A 14,253-nucleotide genomic window follows, 5' to 3' on the forward strand; every position below is an offset into this window, starting at 1 on the left:
AAAAACTGCTTCACTAATGCACTTTAATGCAGGAATCAGAAAAATCTACTAAGTATTGCAGATAAGGCCAACACAAGGGGTATGCGTCCAAATTACTCGATGCATGGAAGATACATTCAACTTGTGCAATCTACGTCAAATCATCAACTTGCAGGTATGGGCATCTAACTGATGGCATCTGATCAAAGCATAATGGCAAACGGCTGTCTCAAAGTATGGAATTTAATGCAATCAGATCACCAAGTAGCTATGATTGCCTATATAAGGAGAAGCTACCTGCAAAAGAAAGGGTTAAAAAATAGACAGTTAGCAAGTAGTTTGACATTCTTCACCTCTACCGTTTGCAAGCAAGGAATAGGAGGGACGACCACCATTTTCCATTGTTGATAACAGGGTACTAATGGAGAGAAGCTCAAGAAAGACATCTCCTTCAACTCCTTCACCAAGTTGGCTACAACAAGCATTAAAACCAAGCCAAAGAAGATAAGAGATTGAACTCTGCGACTTTACTTCTTCCTTTATCTTTGCACTATCATTTACCACTCCATTGATTAAACTAAGAGCATTTGTATTAAACTTATATCTTTAATTCAATCTCATTTTCCACCATTCTCCACATCTTCATCTGTTTATTTTCTAAGTTATTTGCGTTTATGAACTTTATGACTTGATGAATACACAAAGTTTATGCTTGAATCTACCTGATCAGTGATTGAAGTGAAAAAGTAGTTAAGTCACTCAAGAGAGCAATTAATTATTGAAAGCATTAATCTAAGGCGTGAAGTAATTTTAGAGATAAAATTGTTCATGTCTTTTGTCTGTTTTTTGTAACTATCGCATGCACCCTAGAGATAGGATTAAGTGTGGCAGTCGCATCCAGAGATGTTGAACATAAATTAAAGAATAGATTTCTAACGCATCCACATATACTTAGATTTAGCAGACATCCATACCATCCCCATATTCATTGTCATTGTGCTCATATAGGCTTGTTATTCCCACTAGGGAGTCAAACATATATCATCTATGCATAAGTCATTCATCTACGACCCCTTTTTCCCTTTTTGAACTCCTATATCCTCTTGCATGCATGTCAGTAGTTAGTATAAATAACCAACACCTATCAAGTAATTGAGAACCCTCTACAATAGATTCAAAGGTCAGGCCTACATTAGTACACTCTAGAATCCCTACATTCGACCCTGGGCTTACAAGGACATTTAAGGGGTGTTTGGCATGCAAGTTTGGAATCTTAAGTCTAGGAATGTTAAGCTTGGGGGATTAGGTTGAGAGGTTTAGGTAACCTGAGTTTAAGAAACTGTGTTTGGAGTACAGGTTTTGGAAGTCTGAGTTTTAGAAGCCCGTGTTTGGAGTGCAGGCTTAAGTAGCCTAGGAATGAAGTGTAGATTTATAATTCTTTAGTTTGTGAAACATTTTATTGTATTTAATCACTGGTTATATTTTAGATTAGTTTAAAATTTGTCATCATAATTATTTTAATATAGTTAAATAAAAATAAACTAAAAAAATTAGAATAATTTTTTTTTAAAAAAAATTGAAATGGATTTTGCTTAATATTATTGTTATTTTATCTCTTGTTTTAGTAATTTGATATTCTAATTTTACTAGATTTTGAAATAAAATTTCATAGACTTTTATCACTTTAACTAATTTCAAAATGATCATTTTTTTACCATAATACACTAGCTTAAAATTGAAATAAAATGGTATTCAATATTAAATTCAATTATTAAAAAACTATACTTTTTTAAATCAAATTACATTTGAGGAATAAAAAATCATATGAGTTTCAGTTTTTATTTGGTTGCTAAGCTGTTTTATACATTTTAAACATTTACATTTAGAAAATGATTCTAAGTCTTCGAGCTAGTTAAATTGACCAACGAAAAAAAATGAAAATGACATTAAATTAAATTAAGGCTTTCTACACATATATTAATAAATATACCTATACAATTGTAGTCTAGTGACATGTTTGGAATGACTTAGAAAAAAATTATCTTTCAAAAATTCATTTTTTTAAAACACTTTTGATAAAAACTCCTTAAAATAAAAAACACATGTATTGCAATTTTTTTAAAAGTGTTTTTATATACAAATTTGTTTAGTTTACTATATGCTAAGAGTGTTTTTATTAATGTTTTTCAAGGTTTGATAATGGCGGTTGCCAAAGGTGGCAGTCAGAGGTTGGCCGACGGAGTTGGAGGTCGAAATTTTCAAGTGTGGGGGGAAGGGGCTTGCCAAAGGTTAGTCAATGGTGGTCAGAGTTGACAAGTGGTGGTTGGAGGTTGGTCGACAACGGTCACCGAGGCGACAACTAGAGGTTGGCCAACGACGGTCACAGAGGTGATAGTCGGAGTTGGCTGGCAATAGTCACAGAAGTGGAGGTCGGAGTTGACCAGTGGTGATTTCGGAGGTGGCGGATGAAGTTGGCCGACGATTGTCGTTAAGGTAGAGGCTGGTCAAGGTGGCGATCGGAATTGGCCGACGGAGATCGTCGAAGAGTGGCGGTTGGTATTAGCTGACAGTGGTCACCGAAGGTGGTGTTCGGAGGTTGACCAACATACTTCTTATATTAAATTAGAAAAAAAAATAAGAGGGGAGGGGGTAACCCATGGGTTTAAATAGTGTTTACTATTCAGACCCATGGGAAAAGAATGTAGGAAGCCAAGACTTCCTATATCCATACCCCAAAAAAGGGTTGGGCTTAGGATACCTAACCCATCCAATCCCAACCCTTGAAACAAACACCCCCTTAGGCAAGATTTTTACTTAGGTCTAGCTTAAGACTTGTATGCATTAGTAAGGTGTGCACATATATCATTAGCCCAACATATAGCATCTTTTGCATACAAAGAGATAGCTTAAATATCCTCATCATTTACCATCTCAATCATTTATTCTCTTCATCATTCATCATCCTTCATCAGTATTCATCATTATCGAGAATTAAAGAAGAAGGCGAACAGTGCTCATCTAACGAACAACCTGTTTATGGTCCAACCAATAAATAGAAACCCTCTCGAGCCAATGAGAGGGTAGGAGTCTTTATTCAAGTTTTGAAAACACCACTTAAGGTAACACCCATCTACTTACCGTGAAGTCGGGAAGTAGTGAGTTCCATCTTGTATTATTATATTCCTAACTTCTTATCAGTCTTGTCCCCAAAATGGTAGGCTTATTGAGTTTATAAATTGACCACTCTTACCTATACAAACCAAAGGACAATCCCTCGTGAATAGTAGTTCATAACACACTCAAGATTAAGACTAAGTTGCCTAGTTCATCCAATTGAAATAAGAACCACACTATTTAACGACTTTACATCTAGTGGTTACTATTTCGTGGTCTGATCTTATGCAAACTCATTGCATAGGATACCCTCACTCGCGTGTCACCTACACAAACACGTTGGATCATTGCGTTTGTATTAAATACAAAGTGGTTGTATCCATAGTGTCATGATAAGGGACCCAGCCTTATCCCTATACTATAGATTCTTTAGGCGGTTTCTTGAATATCGATCCCTATATGTCTCTGTTGGGGTTGATGCCCTAAATCTCCTAGGGTCCTATAGTTTGTAAACTTTGTATAAACAAACTCTTATGTGATTAATAATATATGATATTTTTATTCACTTTGTCTATAAAATATGTGATATTTTAGTTGCATTAACCACAAACCAACAAACTAACATCCAAGGTTATCATTGTAACTTAAACATGTATGTGGAGACATATAGGTGGATCATGTTTAAGTGATAACCTAAATGGTGTGTAGTATATGGATAAGACTAGGTGCCTTATCCTGGTGACACTATGAGTATGACTAGCTTTGTAGGTGTTACAATTGTTGTAAAGTACTACAAATGATCTGATCCTGATCATTCATGTATTAGACATGTGAGCGGGGATATTCTATACAAAGGAGTTTGTATAAGACCGGATCACAAAATGTTTAGTCTCATTATATAACACCATTCATAATAGAGACTTTCATTTCACCAGGATGACTATAGGTAACATGACCTTAATCCTGAGTGAGTTGTGAACTCCTGCCTATGAAAGCGGTTCTTTAATTTGTATGGGTGAGACTGGCTAAATCGTTGACTCAACATGCCTACCATTTTGGGGATTCGTCTGATTGGGGAGCTGGGAACACAACTACACAAGATGGAATTCACTCTTTCCCCAAAGCAGGGGTAAATAGATAAATTGCTCCCTTAAGGGCTGATTCTGGGTCTTGAACAATGTGGCGCCACACCCTCTCCTGGCTCGAGAGAAGTTTAGTCATAGTGAGACTATGATCTATTTTTCATTAGAGGGATCAATGGTACTTAAGGAGTTAGATGTAACTACAAGGGAAAAACGGTAATTTGGCCCAATTGTACTTACGAGCAATTTATGAAGGGTGATCGTACTGTTGATTGGTTATATCCAATGGACACAGAAATATATCTGTAGTGCGAAGAGTGCAGTCGTCGGTCTTTAATGGAGTGTTTGATAATTAACGGATGGTGGATAATGTGATTAAATAGTTGAATTAATTATTGACATACCGTTGGAGCTTCAAGCTACAGGTCCATAAGGTCCCCTTGGTAGCTCAAAAGGATTTAGTTGAAAATCAGGTTTTGGGTTAATTTGAATTGTTCAAATTAATAAGAGGGAATTTAATTATATATGATATAATTAAATTGATTCAATTATATATGATATAATTAAATTGATTCAATTATATATGATATAATTGTTATAATGTATTTGATATTATAGTTTAATTTTAGGAAATAAATATTTGAATAAGATTCAAATATATTTTCTATGAATGTGATTTATAGTTGTTAAATTCAATATAAATATGATATATATAATGCCATAAAATAGAGAAAAAGAACTATAGTTTATATTGTATTTGATACAATATTAAAACTATAGATTATGTGTTATATTTGATATAACATATAGTATAAAAATAAGATATGATAAGTTAGTTATCATATTTATTTATATTAATTTTATTATTTTGGATAATAATTCCTCATTTTTCTCCAACCACCTCAGTGAGTGGTTAATTGGTTTTATTGCAAAATGAATAAAAGAAATTATTTTCTCTTCTTCCTTACACTTGCTACACGATTAAGTGTTTTTGCTATATGATAGAGAATATCACAGAATCATTATGTGTCTTCTTTAATCTCCCTCCTCCTCCAAACTCAAAAACCCTCCAAACGAAAATAGCCAGAACCCACCACTCATAGACTCTCACTCAGAGTATACCGAAGGCTCCCTATGGTAGTGTCTGTGTTGGTTCATTAAGTTCTTGAAGAAAGTCTTCAAAGTTTGCTAAGTTTGAGGTTCGTGACAGTTCGAGGGATTTACACGAAGAAACGTTCTTCAAAGGTATTATCTCTTGAATCCTTTTTCTTTACAAAAAGTATGTTGTAATTTGTTTAGAATGCATATTTTGTATGTTTACTGTAAATTTGTTTTTTCAATCAAAATGGAATTTGGACGATCTGCTTCCACACAAGGATCTCTATAAAACGAGATCCTTCTGTCTCCACATATAGTTGTATCTTATATGGTAGCCTTGGATGTTATTTTATATAATTTAGGGTTATTAAAACAAAATAGAATATAACACAATCAGTAACATTTATTGAATTGACATTGATAACTTTTAATTGATGACGGTAAATTGATAACATTTACTATCTACGAGTTTTAGGGTATAAAACCTAACAAATTCCCGCTTGAACTAAAACTCTAGTCAATAGATTGTACATAAGATCAGAATCTAAAACAGTGGGAATATAGTAAATAAATACAATAAACTAGGGCATCCATATACCCATTACACATCTCCCATTTGCCATAGATTATACAATGTACATGTCTTGTAGGCCTAGATTCTTTAGATGCCCTCGAACACTTTAGCCGAGAGAGCCTTCATAAATGGATCAGCAATATTGTGCTCCAAGTTGATCTTTGTGCATCTCTCGTTGTACAATCTCCTGTATCAAATGATACTTCCTCTTAATATGTTTTCCTCGTTTGTGACTGTGAGGTTCTTTAGAGTTGGCTACTGCCCCATTGTTTTCACAGTATAAGGTGATGGAAAAGTCTTTATTTGGAACCATTTTCAAATTGCTTAGGAACTTCCTGAGCCAAACTGCTTCCTTTGCTGCTTTATAAGCAACTACATATTCAACCTCCATAGTGGAATTTGCAATACATCCTTGTTTGATACTCTGCCATACTAAAGCTCCCCCATTCAGGGTAAACACTGATCCTGACGTGGATTTCCTAGAATCCTTGTCAGTTTGAAAATCAGGGTCGATGTATCCCGTAAGGATCAAATCTTTAGCTCCATACATCAGCTTATAGTCCCTCGTTCTCTTAAGATACTTGAGGATGTTCTTAATCGTAGTGCAGTGGTCTAACCCTAGATTGGACTGGTGCCTACTGACTATTTCCACTATGTAATAAATGTCTGTCCTAGTACAGAGCATAGCATACATTAAGCTGCCCATAGTTGAGGCATAGGAAATACGTCTCATATCCTCAACTTCTTGAGGTGTCTTAGGACATTGTTCCTCAGACAAGTGAATCCTATGCCTGAAAGGTAATAAAACCTTCTTAGAGTTCTGCATCGAATATCAAGTCAACATTTTGTCGATATAAGTCGCTTGAAATAGAGTTAATGTTCTGTTCTTGCGATTCCTAATGATTTGGATCCCAAGTACATACTGCGCCTCTCCCAAATCTTTCATTTGGAATTGGGTTGCCAGTCGTTCCTTAATGTCAGTAAGGTACCCTACATCATTCCCAATAAGTAGGATATCATCCACATAAAGTACTAAAAGAAAGCTACTTTATTGTTGATGATTTTCTTGTAGATTCAATGTTTATCAACATTTTGATCAAAATCAAAAGATTTGATCGCTATATTAAATCTAAGTTCCAAGATCTGGATGCTTGTTTCAACCCATAAATGGATTGATTCAACTTGCAAACTTTTTACTTCTGACCTTGGGCTATGAACTTCTCGGGCTGAGACATGAAGATGTTTTTTTCAAGATTGCTACTCAGAAAAGTAGTCTTGACATCTATTTTTCATATCTCATAGTCATAATATGTGGCTATGGACAAGAGAATTCTTATAGAATTAAGCATAGCAACAAGGGAAAAAGTTTCCTCATAATTAACCTCTTCCTTCTAGGTATGACCCTTTGCTACAAGTCTAGCTTTGAAGGTCTGTAGCTTTCCAGCTACATCTCTCTTTCTTTTATAGATCCATTTACACCCTATGGGTTTAACCTCTTCAGGTAGATCTACAAGCTTCCATATTGAATTGGAGTACATTGACCCCATTTCAAGATCCATGGTTTGACCCATTGGTTCTTGTTGACGTCATTCATTGCCTGTTTATAGGACAATGGATCCTCAACACCATCATCTGGTATGACAACCTGAGTTTCAATTAAACCCAATTAACGATTAAGTTGTATCACAACCCTCCCACTGCATCGAGGCACTCTCAATGATTGAAAAAGACGAGACTGACCTGAAGTATTGGCTTCTCATTAACTCTTGATAAAGAAGAAGCTGCATCAACAACTCTTGTTGATTCTTTAGTAGTTTCACTTAATACTATTTTGCTACATGGTTTATGATCTCTCATGTGGTCTTCCTTAAAAAATGTAGCATTTGTCGATATGAACATCTTATTTTCTTGAAGGTCATAGAACAGACCGCCTCTCGTTTCTTTAGGGTAACCAATAAATTGGCATAACCTTGAACGAGGTTTTAACTTCTTATGATTTGTCATTAACACATGTGCAAGACAACCCTTTATTCTAAAGTAACGTAAACTCGATTACGCCCCTTCCGTAACTCGAAAGGTGTTTCAAAAACACTCTTCGAGGGAACATTGTTCAAGATGTGAACTGCAGTCTCTACTACATACCCCTAAAACGAGTTAGGCAATTGAGCATAGCTCATCATAGAATGAACCATATCTAATAAGATTCTATTTCTTCTCTCTGATACACATTTCTGTTGAGGTGTACTAGGTGCTGAAAGTTGAGACTGAATTCCATGTTCTATCATATAATTTTGGAATTCTAAATCCATGTACTCTCCACCTCGATCAGATTGAAGTGTTTTAATCGTTTTATCTAATAGGTTTTCAACTTCTGCCTTATACTCTTTGAACTTTTCAAAGGCTTCAGACTTATGTTCCATTAGGTATAAGTAACCATACCTCGAATAATCATATATAAAAGAGATGAAGTATTCATACCCTCCTCTAGCCTTTATGTTCATTGGACCACAAAGATCCGACTGTATGAGCTTTAAGGGCTCTTTGGCTCTCTCCTGATCCTATCAAGATTTATGTAACCTAATCTCAAATGCCAAAGATACGTATCATTTTTACTTGGAGAAATTCTTCCCTTTTTTGTTTGAGTATTCGTAGTTTCAAACATCTCATGATTTAAAAGTGTTTTTTTATTCAGTTAGTCTTAACACATATAAGTTGTCTTCTAGTTTAGCTGAACAGATAGTCACACCATTTTTCATATTGAACGCTTCATTAGATGAAAAAGAAATAAAGATGATTGTTCAATTAACAGGAAATAGAATCAAGGTTCCTTCTCATTTTAGGAACAATGTATAAGTTTTCTAAAAACAAGAATCTATTCCCAAAAAACAACTTAGTAGCTCCCACTGCACGAGCTGAAATGGCATCTCCCATTCCAACCTTGAGCATCAATTCACCCTCCTCGAGCTTTTAAAAGGAACTAATTCCCTGTAAAGAATAACAAACATGATATAAACTCCTGTTTATTCGGGATTATCCTTTGATCTGCATAGGTGAGAGTAATTCAATAACACTACTCAACAAGCCTCCCATTTCGGGGATAAAATTGGATAGATAGCTGGGGACATAATCCTGCAAGATGGAATTCACTCCTACTCATTTTAAGGTTAGCAGATAGGTTGTTCTCTTAAGTACTGATTCTTGGTCTTGAACAAAGGGGCCCCGCCCTTTCATGGCCGAGAGAGGCATGATTTATTAGTTGGACTATAAACCAATTGTTCAGTAGAGGATAATGGGAGCTTAAGGAGCAAAATGTATTTACAGGGGTAAAACAGTAATTTTGACCTAGTTGTAAATAGAAACAACCTGTGAAGTATCGACTTACTGATCATGGTTAAATCAAGTGAACAGAAATATATCTATAGTGTGAAGAGTGCAACCATTGAGCTATAGTGGTATGTCTCAATGGTTAATGAATATTGATTAATTCGGGTTAAAGAATTTAACCGATTAATCTCAAATTGTTGGAGCTTATGATCTGTAGATCTATGAGGTCCCTCTACTTGCTCGTAAAAGATTAAACCTTAGATTAGTAACTTGAGTGAAATTGAAGTGTTCAAATTTCAATTTAGGGTTTGAATTTAAAATGTTCAATTTCAATTTAGGGTTTGGATAATTATACTCGATATAATTAACGATTAATTTTATCGAAATCAAACGTAATTGGAGAGTTTAAAATATTTAAATATTGATTACATGAACAGGGATTCATGTTTGAATTAGATGTTTTATTCATTTAATATTTGATATTAAATTATAATTTATTTATTTATTTAATTTTGTTTAATTGATTAGTTAAAATAAAATCATTTTTTCTTTTCTAAAATTCAATTTATAAAAATTGAATTAAGATTTAATTTATTCTTAAATTAAATTAAATTAAATTAATTTGAAAAGTTGAAATTGAATTAGTGGATTTACCCCAATAAATGGGATTTTGAGTGGATTTCTCCACCATTCAACACCTTGCTCACTCACTTAGTGCTTTGTCAATTAGCTGAAAGACTAAGTGCTTGCATGCTTAAACTTGTTAAATACTTCAATTTCAGAAATTGGAGAGTATGCATGCTAAATTATTGGAAAATTCTGAGAATTTTTTGAAATTCTCTCAAACCCTCTCCAATCCCAACCTCTATACCTCTCAATTTAGAGTTTTCACCACTCAATCCAAGGCTGAGAATAGTAGAGAAGCTCCTTGGTGGTCTACTAAGGATTTGAAGGTCAAATTCGTGGAGTTCAGCAAGAACAAAGAAGAAATCTACAAAGGTATACATTCTAGAAACCCTTGTTTCAGAAAAATTATTTTTTCAGCATACTTTATACTCAAATTAGTTGTAATTAGAACACATAATGATTTTGTTAGCATACGCATTTTGTATCTTTACTCTATCAGTATTTACAAAGGTAAAACGATAATTCTGACCTAGTTGTTATTACGAACAACCTATGAAAGATTGATTCACTAATCATGGTTATACCAAGTAGACAAAAATATATCTACAATGAGAAATGTGTAGCTACTGGATTATAGTGAAGTGTCTTGGTAGTTAATGAATGTTGGTTAACTAGGTTAAAGAGTTTAGTTGTTTAATCTCAAATCGTTGGAGTTCATGATATGTAGGTCCATTAGGTCCCCCTACTAGCTCATATCAAACTAAACCTTAGAACAGTGTGATGAGAGAATTTGAATTGTTTAAATTCAGCTTAGAGAGTAAGCGTTAATTGTATTTGATATACTTAACGTATTATTGTTTAATTATGAATTAAACAATTTAGAGAGTTGAAAATATTTAAATATGATTTAAATATTGATCACATGAATAGGGATTCATGATCGAGATTGATGTTAATAATTAATTTAATATTTGATATTAAATTAATATTATTAATTAAATTATTTAAAATTATTTTTAAACAATTTAATATTTGATATTAAATTATTATTAATTAAATTGTTTAATTAATTATTTAAAATTAATTTTATTTGAAATTAATTTTTAGAATTAATTTTATTTAAAATTGATTTTATAAAAATAATCATTTTGAATTTTGAATTTTTTGAAATTAAAAATTAATTGAATTTTAGATAGTGAGTTCTTCCCACATTTTGAGCTTATTTCAACACCTCAAATCCCACTTCTTTATGTTCAATTTGCTAGCAATTCGAGATGAGATTAATCCCGCATGTTCTCTTCTTTAAATAGAAGAAGAATTGCTAAGATTTGCTAAGATTGCTTCTTCTTGATTGGCTTTTTTGAAGTTGAATTCATCCTCACACATTCAAAACTCCAACTCTCTCAAACTCACCTTTTCCCTCAAATTCATCATAGAATTAGATACCATAGTCCGATCTAAGGCCAGATAATAGTTGGGAAGTCTCCAACGGTAGTCCATGATGTTGTGATAAAAAAATAAGGAAAGGACAACTTCAATTTTAAGCTACATCAAAATTTACACATCAAACTCTGTTTTTACAACTTTGAACTTGCATGATTAATCCTTAAATTAATGAAATTAGAGTGCTTAAGTTCCTAATTGCTTCTGCTTGCATGTTTCTAACTCCATCATATATTAATGAGAATAAAAAAAAAAATGGGCCCAATTTGATTACTTTTAGTATTGTTTATTTGTATTTTGCATTTGTACTGACACAAGGATCCCACACCCAAATTTGTAATGAAATAACGCCATCTGATTGATGAGTAAAGAGTACTCAATCCGATTGCGCCTGAGAGCTACGTCTTATCGTTATCGTTACCATTATTGTTACCGTTACGACGACCATTTGTTACTATTACAGCTAAAAATTATCAATTTTGACATCTTTAGTGTTATTGTTACCGTTATCGTTACCGTTATTGCTTGACCATCAGAGGTAAAGGTAAAGGTAACAGTAATAATAAATTCATAAAAGCAATAAAAATCAATCCAATTACATTTGCGATTTTGAAGCTCATTACAATTGATCTATCAATGAAATTTCATTACGGTTACACTAATTTTTATTACGGTTTGGTAACGTGGCCTTAGTCCATACTGAAGGAATTTGAATTTCCCGTAGCGGAAGCAATTGGATATCATTGTCTTTAAATTTGTTTTACAGAATATTATAATTCAAAGTGATGGAAACACAAGGATAAACATATTAATCTAAAGCATGCTTGATCTTTCAAAATGGAGAGAGGAGAAGAGGGATATCTCATACCCTTGAAGTACCATCTTCTTTCTTTCTCTCCGCAATACGCCTTCTGTTTCGTTATTCTTAGGGACGAGAATCGTGTAGAGTTTCGTGGTCTTGCATTCAATCTTGGTGAAAGGGAAGAATGAGAGCTTGGGAGATTTTTCTAAGAGGGAAAACCATATAGAGAGATTGAGAGGGACAAAGAAGAACTCCTATCTCTACTTCTGTTTTCACGTTCTTGAGAGGTTGAGGGTTGAGGGTTGAGGGAGTTACAACTTCCTCTCCTTTTAATTTTTAAAATTCAAAACAATTTGAATTTTAATATTAATATATATACACATGTATTAACAAACTTAATATGTAAATGTTAAACTATATGTTATATCACATATAACATATAACCTATACTTTATATTATATTACATATAATACAACATTTAGATTTTATATAAATCACATCCATATAAATTAATATTTGAATCACATTCAAATAACAACTTCTCTCATCAAACTATATAATTTAATATAAATCATATTCACATTAATTTTAACATATAATTTCTATATGAATCATATTCATATAATTAATATTTCAATCATATTCAAATATTTATTTCTCTCATAAAACTATATAATGTATCAACATACATTATACTTTGTAAGGTATAACATACATTATAATGTATCAACATATATCATTTAATTGTATCTTATACAATTAATTCCTTTTAATTAATTTGAATATTAATTTGATTCTCATTAGTCCTTATTAAGCTAACAATGGAACCTTATGGACCTATAGGTTTAAGCTCCAAAGAGTTTAATTAAATTAATTAACCTTCATTAACTGGCAGACGCTCCACTAAATACTGATAGCTACACTCTACACTATAGATATAATTCTGTGGCCATTGGATATAACCAATAAACAATGCTTTAACCCTTCATAAATTGCTCATAAGTACAACTAGGTCAAATTACTGTTTTACCCTTATAGTTACATCTAACTCCTTAAGTACCACTAATTCCTCTAATGAACAATTAGTCATAGTCTAGTTATAACTGAATCCCTCTTGGGCTAGGAGATGGTGAGGAGCCTCATTGTTCAAGCCTTGGAATCAGTCCTTAAGGGAACAATTTATCTACTTACCCTAACAATAAGGAATGAGCGAATTTCTTCTTGTGTAGCTGTGCTCCCAACTCCTCGATCAGGCAAGTCCCCAAAATGGTAGGCTTATTGAGTTTGCGAATCTGGCCACTTTCACCCATACAAATCAAAGGACCGCCCTTATAGGCAGAAGTTCACAACTCACTCAGGATTTAGGTCAAGTCACTTATGGTCTTCTTGATGAAATGTAAGTCTCTTCTAGCAACGATATTATAAGGAGAGACAATGTATTTCATGGTCCGATCTTATACAAACTTTTTGTATAGGATACCCTCCTCACGTGTCTCCATATGAATAATCAAGATCAGATCATTTGTAGCACTTTACAACAATTGTAACAACTACAAAGTGAGTCGTATCAGTAGTGTTACTAGGATAAGGCATCCAACCTTATCCATATACTACAAACCCTTTAGATTTGCACTAAAAATAATCTATCTATATGCCTCCATACATATTTAAGTCACATCAAATAATCTTGGATCTTTGTATAATAGATTATTGCATATAAAACTAATCAACAATTGATTCAAATAACATATAACTACGAGGCTTTAGGGCATACATCCCAACAATCTCCCACTTGCACTAAAGTTGGAGAAATGTAAGCCGAATGTATCTTAAGACATATTCTATACCCTACATGCTCTCCCACTTGCCCTAGCACACTAGAGACATGTCCTGTAGTCCCAGACAATTTAGGAGATCCTTTCACACTTTAGCCTAGAGAATCCTTTTATAATTCAAACTGTTATGTCAACACCAACAATATGTTTCTCTTACTTTGTTTCATTCCTACAATTTGGTGGTTACATATGTCCTCAAACTCAATTCTCGCACCACATTATCCCATAAAGTGGACAAATTAAGTTATATCCAAAACAACTTTCAAATATCTTAGTAATAATATTTTCAAAACAACTTTTGAAAACATGCCTTATCCTAAAACTATTCATACTCTATGAAATATTTAGTAATAAAGTTTGGAAAAATTGAATTT

Source organism: Benincasa hispida, chromosome 5 (assembly GCF_027475165.1).
Source record: "Benincasa hispida cultivar pf3 chromosome 5, pf3_genome.v1.1, whole genome shotgun sequence".
Classification (NCBI taxonomy): Eukaryota; Viridiplantae; Streptophyta; class Magnoliopsida; order Cucurbitales; family Cucurbitaceae; genus Benincasa; species Benincasa hispida.